This window comes from Mobula birostris, chromosome 32 (genome assembly GCF_030028105.1).
Source record: "Mobula birostris isolate sMobBir1 chromosome 32, sMobBir1.hap1, whole genome shotgun sequence".
In the NCBI taxonomy this organism is placed as follows: Eukaryota; Metazoa; Chordata; class Chondrichthyes; order Myliobatiformes; family Myliobatidae; genus Mobula; species Mobula birostris.
This window is the reverse complement of record NC_092401.1, coordinates 19,303,040-19,310,379: the sequence shown is the minus strand read 5'-3', so window position 1 is coordinate 19,310,379 and position 7,340 is coordinate 19,303,040. Positions and strand designations below refer to the sequence as shown.

Here is a 7,340-nt window from a genome sequence, read left to right as displayed (position 1 = left end):
ACAATTTGGGGGGGTGAGGTGTGGGGGGAGATGCAGGAGGCCAGAGGTAGTGGGGCACAGACGTTGGTTGGCAGTAGAGCTGCAAGGGGTTATGGAGATGAGGACGGAGCACAGGTAGTGATAGGGTTGGAAGAGACTGGTGATGCATGAGGTGGTGAAGGTCCTAAAATTGGGGGGGGGGGGGGTTCAGCTCCCACTGAACTGCTAGCCTGCAGTGAACATTATTCGTCTCCCAGTCAATACCATCCAAAGATCTAACCCAGGGAGGAAATCAGGAAGGACCATAGCCTCTAATAACAGATTGGCATCCTACATCCCCTGCTCCTCTGTAACATGAATGTGTACAGTATTTTGTACATCTTCACCTCACTCAAGATTTTAAAAAGCGCACAATGAAAATCGAATGGCTTAATCTTCCCGTGGGATTCGAGGACTCATCTGAATGGACACCACCCCCTACCCCCCTTCCCCACCTCTCTCTCCCGCTCTGTCACGGTGCCAACTTGTTTACAAACTCTGAAGGGGTGGATTTATCGGCTGCCTCGCCGCCGCCACGTTAAGAGCCGCGCTCCTCCCCCGGCCTCGGTGCATTGCCGCGGTTGCGCGCACAGGCGGCGGAGGTGGGGCAGGTGGCGGGAGATGCTGGCTGGAGAGTGCAGCACAGATTGGCTTTCCGCGAACTGACCGCCACACACGCCGCAGTCAGACCTCGGCACCAGACACGGGAAGCAGAGAGGCGCAGTGTCCCTCTAGCCCAGAAGCAGTGACTCCATCACAGGTATTCCTATCAACGTGTTCTAACGGAGTGGATGATGATGGGGGGGGGGGGTGTCATGCAAGTTTAATAGTTAACGGGATCATTAAAATACAACATTCCACAAATAAGTATGCTTCTTGGGAACCGTTCGCGTGGGTGATTCGTAGTTTAAAATCTCAACACATCGCCTGTATGTTTAATTTTTATAGCTGCAGTATTTAATAATGCATCGCTATTCTCGTGCAGAGACTTATTGAATCGCAACAGGAAAGCGGCGTGTTTGTCAAGGGGATTAAGAAAGTTTCTGTCCGAGAAACGCGATTTTTATCTGGGTTTGATTACTGCCATGTTCGCTTTTAATTGCAATGTAACGGGTTTGGGGGTGGGGGGTGTTATAGATACGAAAAGAGTATCACCTTGCGACGGACGAAGATGTCAGGACACTTAACTTTCACGGCACTAGCCACTAAACAAAATGCCTTTCCGTATTCATTAATGTATGTTATTCCCCCTAATAGGGAAACGTGTCCGGGAATGGGGCGGAAGGTTAATTTCTTGAAACTGGTGTCATTTAGAGTAGAAGTCCAGTTGTGCAACTGTTAATCCTCTTCTAAACCCGTACACAGTAAAATAGAAAGGATTTGTTCTGGGGGCGATTGGCAGTGACAGAGGACTCGGAACATCCGGGGCAGCCAACCTGAGTTTAACCATTTAGACTCGTTGGAACATCGCGGGGCAAAAGTAAATCTGGGTTCAGTATCTCACCTGATAAATTCGGTAATTCTCTCCCAAGCGAAAAGTCTGTTGCTGTTTGTTCAGTACATTAACAATCACTCAATCTGAGCGGAAAATTGGAAACAACATTTGGTTACTTTGAGGGGAATTTTCTGAATTTGTATTTGAGAGAAATACTCAATTGTTTGTGGAAGATTACCATATTCCATTTGAAGACCTGGAGTTGACTAATTTATGTGAAAGGAGGAAGACATTCAAGTGCTTCGGGAAGGAGGGATACCATAAGGCACAGGGGCAGAGTCGGGCCATTTGGCCCATTAAGTCTGTTCTGCCATTCCATTACGGCTGATTAATTTTCTCTCTCAACCTCATCCTCTTGCCTTCTCTCTATAACCACTGACACCCTTACTAATGAAGAACCTATCAACCTCTGCTTTAACTCTACCAAATGACTCGGCATCCACAGCCATCTTTGGCAATGAATTCCACAGATTCGCCACCCTCTGGCTCAAGAAATTCCTCCTGATCTCTGCTCTAAAGGGAAGTCCTATTCTGTGGCTGTCCCCTCCGGGCATAGACTCCCTCACTGTAGGAAACGTGGCCATGACCACACTATAAGCCTTACAATATTTGGTAGGTTTCAATGGGATCCTGTGTTGTTCTTCTAAACTCAGTCCCGAGAGCCATGAAACATTCCATATGCATTAACCCCTTCATTCCCAGGACCATTCTTGTAAGCCTCATCTAGACCCTCTTCAATGTTAGCCCATCTCTTCCTAGACATGGTGCTGATGACTCCTCATGTGCAGCTCCAATGGGAATCATCAAGTGTTCATGTTTAGGACTCTGCAGCTGAAATCCACAGGGCACAATCATGAGTTCACTGGTTATTTAATTTTTAAAATGTATTACTTATTCTAATGTATGTATTTTGTTATGTACTGTAATATACCGCTGCTGCAAAGGAACAAATTTCAAGACATATGCCAGTGATATTAAACAAAACTGCTCACTATACTCCAAATGTGGTCTGACCAATGTCTTGTAAAGTCTCAGCATTACATCTTTGCATTTATATTACTAAGTGTTTAGGGAAGGAGGGTTACATATATTGTTAGGGGATACAAAAGGGGAAAAAGACTGTAAACCAACTGGATAGATCAGACTTTGGAATCCTGGACTGTGGACTTGCATTCTGAAGGAAAAGTAAGAAATACTCTTTAATCTATTTACTGTAACTGGTGAACCATGCTTAAAGACTAACTGAGATGAATGTCCTTCAATAAGATTTACATGACCTAGCCATCAAATTCTGTATTGCTGTAAAAAGTGGGGTATAATTCTTCATTCTGGACTATTTTTGGTCTTACCCCTCCCATTTCAATCCTGAAGAAGGGTCTTGGCCTGAAATGTTGACAGTTTATTCATTTCCATAGATACTGTCTGACCTTCTGAGTTCCTCCAGCATCTGCAGATTTTCCTGTTTTTATTCTTGGAGAGTTGTTGTTGGATTAGCACAAGTGAAATAAGTGGCGGAGTGAAATTGATGGGATTGAGGAATAGAAGGATGACCCTTTAGAACAGAGATGAAAAGGAATTTCTTTAGCCAGAGGGAGGTGAATCTTGGAATTCATTGCCAAAGATGGCTGTGGAGGCCAAATTTCATGGTTATATTTAAAAAAAGAGGTTGATAGGTTCTTGATTGGTAAGGGCGTCAAACGTTATGGAAGGAGACAGGAGAATAGGTAAGGGGGGATAATAATTCAGCCATGACAGAATGGCCGAGAAGACTTAATGGGCCAAAAGATCTAATTCTACTCCTATGTCTTATGATTGTGAAGGCAGTCAGTGACAGTTTGGTTGTCCTTTTACAGAGATGCTGGTGACCAACATTCAGAACATAATATTCCACAATTCCAAAAAAACAGGCAAAAATGGAAAGGAGTTTGGGGTAGCTTTGTTAATCAAGAAATGTCTGAACCCAACCCTGAAAGTGATGAAAACACAGTGGATAGTGATGTGGAATTGGGTTGGGTGGAAATAATGATCAGACGGGGAAAGAGTGATTAAATGTGGCACACACATTTCAAAACATTATCTGTTGCCGTTTTCATGTGTATTCATTTCACTCACAGCAATGAAGCAATAAAACTTAGCACAATGCATTATTAGTGGAATAAAGTGTATGTATTTCCAAACATTTTAAAGATTATAGATCAATGTTTTATGGGAGGAAGACTGTATTATGGAATGGAAAGGCAGAGATGGGGGTAAATTTTAAACCACATTTTTACACTAAGACAAAGTTGAAAGAAAATTATTACGAAAGTACGTATATGTCACCATATACAACCCAGGGATTAATTTTCTTACGGGTATACTCAATAAATCCATGATAGAATAATGTTGTGGGAACATTTCAAAGATGGAGCGAGTGAAGTTATCTCCTTTGGTGCAAGAGCCTGATGGCTGAGGGGGTAATAACTGTTCCTGAACCTGGTGGTGTGAGTCCTAAGGCTCCTGTACCACCTTCCTGAAGGCAGCATCGAGAACAGAGCATGGCCTGGGTGGTGGGGATCCATGATAATCGATGCTGCTTTCCTGCGACAACGTTTCATGTAGATGTGCTCAATGGTGGGGAGGGCTTTACCCATGATGGACAGGGTGTGCCCACTACTTTTGAATCTGTTCGAGAGCACTGGTACTTCCATACCAGGCTGTGACAGACCATCTATGGAGAAGAATAAACCCTCAGTGTTTTGGGCCAAGACCCTTCATCAGGACTCCTGATTATCTGTTTCCCCCCTCCTCTCACTTTCTCATTCTGGCTCCTTCCCCCCTCCTTTCCAGTTCTGATAAAAGGTTTTGGACTGAAACGTCCATAGATGCTGTCAACTTGCTGAGTTCCTCCACCATTTAGTTCCTGTTATTTGTTCCCTTGTCTTTAACAAATATTTCATCCCACTTTTATTTAAACATAACAATAGCGGATGAAAGCATTTCTCACAAGTGTTCGTCAATAGTAAAATTACAAAGTCTAGGGTTTAAAGCACCTCCTATTGTTAGATACCCTGCACCGAGTGGAGCATTTCAGAAATCTGAACACAGTTTGGAGCCTAGCTGACTGGTTGGATGGACTTTGAAGTCAGCAACGTTCTTTCCTCTCTGCGGAGTAGACTGATCAGCGCCCCGTGTGTAATGGTCAATGCCACGATTGAAATGCGCACAGCAGTAGCCCTCTAAGTGCCAGCAGCATTGTTTTTTTTTCCCGGAAGGGGCAATCTGAAGGGGAAATCTGGAAGTCTCTGATATTTGTTTTATTTATTGAGGTGCAGCGTGGAACAGGCCCTTTCGAGCTGCACTGCCCAGCAACTCCTAATTTCATGCTCGCCTAATCACAGGGCAATTTCCAATGACAGCGGTGGGAGGAAACCGAACCACCCAGAGGAAACCCACGTGGTCATGGGGAGAGCGTAGGTACTTACAGGCAGCTGCGGGAATTGAACCCTGGTCACTAGAACTGTAGAGTGTTGTGCTAACCATAACGAGAGGGTGAGGGGCATATCATATACCCTTCTACCCCACCTCTGCATCCTGGCACCCACCAAAGATGCTGAACTTCTGGTATTTATATAACTCTTTATTTCTAAACATGGCTTTCAGTACTTCCCAGCATTGCAACCTTTAAGGATATCTGATTCCTTAGTCTGTTAAATGGATTTAAATATCAAGATCAGTTTCAAAACCAGAGTGCCTTGTCACATCTGTCTCCAATTAGTCCCACTTCTCAGTTCTCCCACCAGGACCACAGTCAATTTTTTATCCACTTCCCTTTAGAAAGTGACTAGTGAATGTGACTTGTTTAGTTCGGTCACAATATTTCAGAGCAATACTCTCCGAGTGCTGCAGTGGGTGAGGTAGCATCTGCGGAGGGGATTAAACAGGTGACATCTCAGGCTAAGGCCTTTCAGTGGGATGGAAGAAGAAGGGGAAAGAAACCAGAGTAAGATGGAGAGAGGAGGACGAGGAGTACAAGGTGAAAGGTGAGATTGTGAGGGGGGGAGGTGGGTGGGGAAGGGGGAGGAAGTGAGAAGCTGGGAGGTGTTGGGTGGAAAAAGTGAACAGCTGAAGAAGAGGGTATCTAATAGGAGAGTGAACGATGGGAGGAAGGGTACCAGAGCAAAGTGATAGGCAGATGAGAAGAAGAGAAAGGGTAAGAGAGGAGCCAGAATAAAAAAATGGAAAAGGAGGGAAGGGGAGGAGGGAAAAATTACCAGAAGTTATGGAAATCGATGTTCATATCATCAGGTTGGAGGCTATTCAGATGAAATATGAAAGAAGCAGGGATGTGATGGGTGGAAAAGGTAAAAGGCTGAAGAAATATTTCAGATTACGGTAACAGGCTATGCAAAAATCCTCCCCTGTTTACATCAGTTAGCTTAACTATGTCTTCTCTGCTTATCGACCCACTCACAGTAACAAGCTGTCTTTGAATCACATGTCTTCTTTAAATACAACCATCTCAAAAATAGTGGCGGTCTAGCTTCTGAAGGAATGAGACTCTGGCAACACAACAAACCAGTTGTCCAACCCAATGGTACCATCAACAAACCAGTTGAATTGTTTAACTGAGTCAGTGGACAATTTGAAAGAAAAACTCTGAAATTGCTCTGAAAGAAGTAGATGTTTTGTTGTATAGGTATCACCAATGCTGTGTTCTTAGTTTGCAAAGTATAAAGCAAGCTGTCCAAAATGTTTGGAAAAGTTGGTGGTAGAAGATGTTGTAACTATGGTTCCTGTACAGTGCAAGTTACACAGTATGATATTTTTATTATTGGCTACTCAGGGTCTTGGAATCTCTCGCAAGGTGAGTGTTTGTGGCCCTTCCCTAACTGCCTTTGAGAAGGTTATGGTGAGTCTCCTTAAACCACTGTGGTTGTCCTGTTGAAAGTGTTCCTGAAGTGTGGTTGGGTATGGATTTGGGTCCAACAATGATGAAGGAACGATGACAAATTTCCAAATCTGTATAGTATGCAACTTGGAGGGAAGCCTGCAGTTGGTGGTTCTTCTATGTGTCATAAGTTCTGTCCTTGTTGGGATTGGCATCAGACAATCCAGAGAGGCTGCTCGATTGGTTGAGGTTGGTAACTGCCATTAAACATTGTCTATCCATACTATCCTTTGGCCTTAATAGTCACATACTTACAGATATTACAGAACATAAAGAACATAAGAACATCTGGCCCATCAAGCCTGCCCCACTATTCAACAAGATCATGGCTGATCTGTCCATAAACTCAGCTCCATCTACCTGCCTTTTCCCCATTCCCCTTAATTCCCAAACTATGTAAAAACCTATCTAACTGTTTCTTAACGCAAACAACAGTTAGTCCTGATGAAGGGTCTCGGCCTGAAACGTCGACTGTACCTCTTCCTAGAGATGCTGCCTGGCCTGCTGCGTTCACCAGCAACTTTGATGTGTGTTAACTGTTTCTTAAATATATTTAGTGAAGAAGCCTCAACTGCTTACAATGTTTCAACATCTTCTCTGTCAGGTTTACCGTTGAAATGTTGCAATCAGTACCAGTAAGTACGTGACTGTTAAGGCTGAAGGATAGTATGGATAGATTTGATGACCTGCCACAAAGCTTCCATAGTCAATTAAACATTGCCTTTTGGGGCTTTTTTACGCCCATGTCTCGATGCAGCAGTTGATGTGCTAGGGTAAGCTGGACACTGGTCTGTTTCTGAGAGAGTATAAACACTGGTGTTTATATACAATGAAAGACTGCCTTACTGACTCTGTTTGCATTAGTGGACGGTACAAGAGGCACATTTAAAATTTGGG

At 43.8% G+C, this 7,340-nt stretch overlaps 1 protein-coding gene across 1 annotated transcript in view; it reads left to right on the top strand.

Annotated features, from left to right (window-relative positions):
* The first annotated feature begins 575 nt into the window (after positions 1-575).
* Positions 576-7,340, top strand: part of rtbdn (retbindin) — a 78,158-nt gene continuing 71,393 nt past the window's right edge. The window contains exon 1 of the mRNA XM_072248119.1: positions 576-778. The gene's annotated coding sequence lies outside the window, so the exon portion shown is untranslated. The remainder of the gene's footprint in view (positions 779-7,340) is intronic.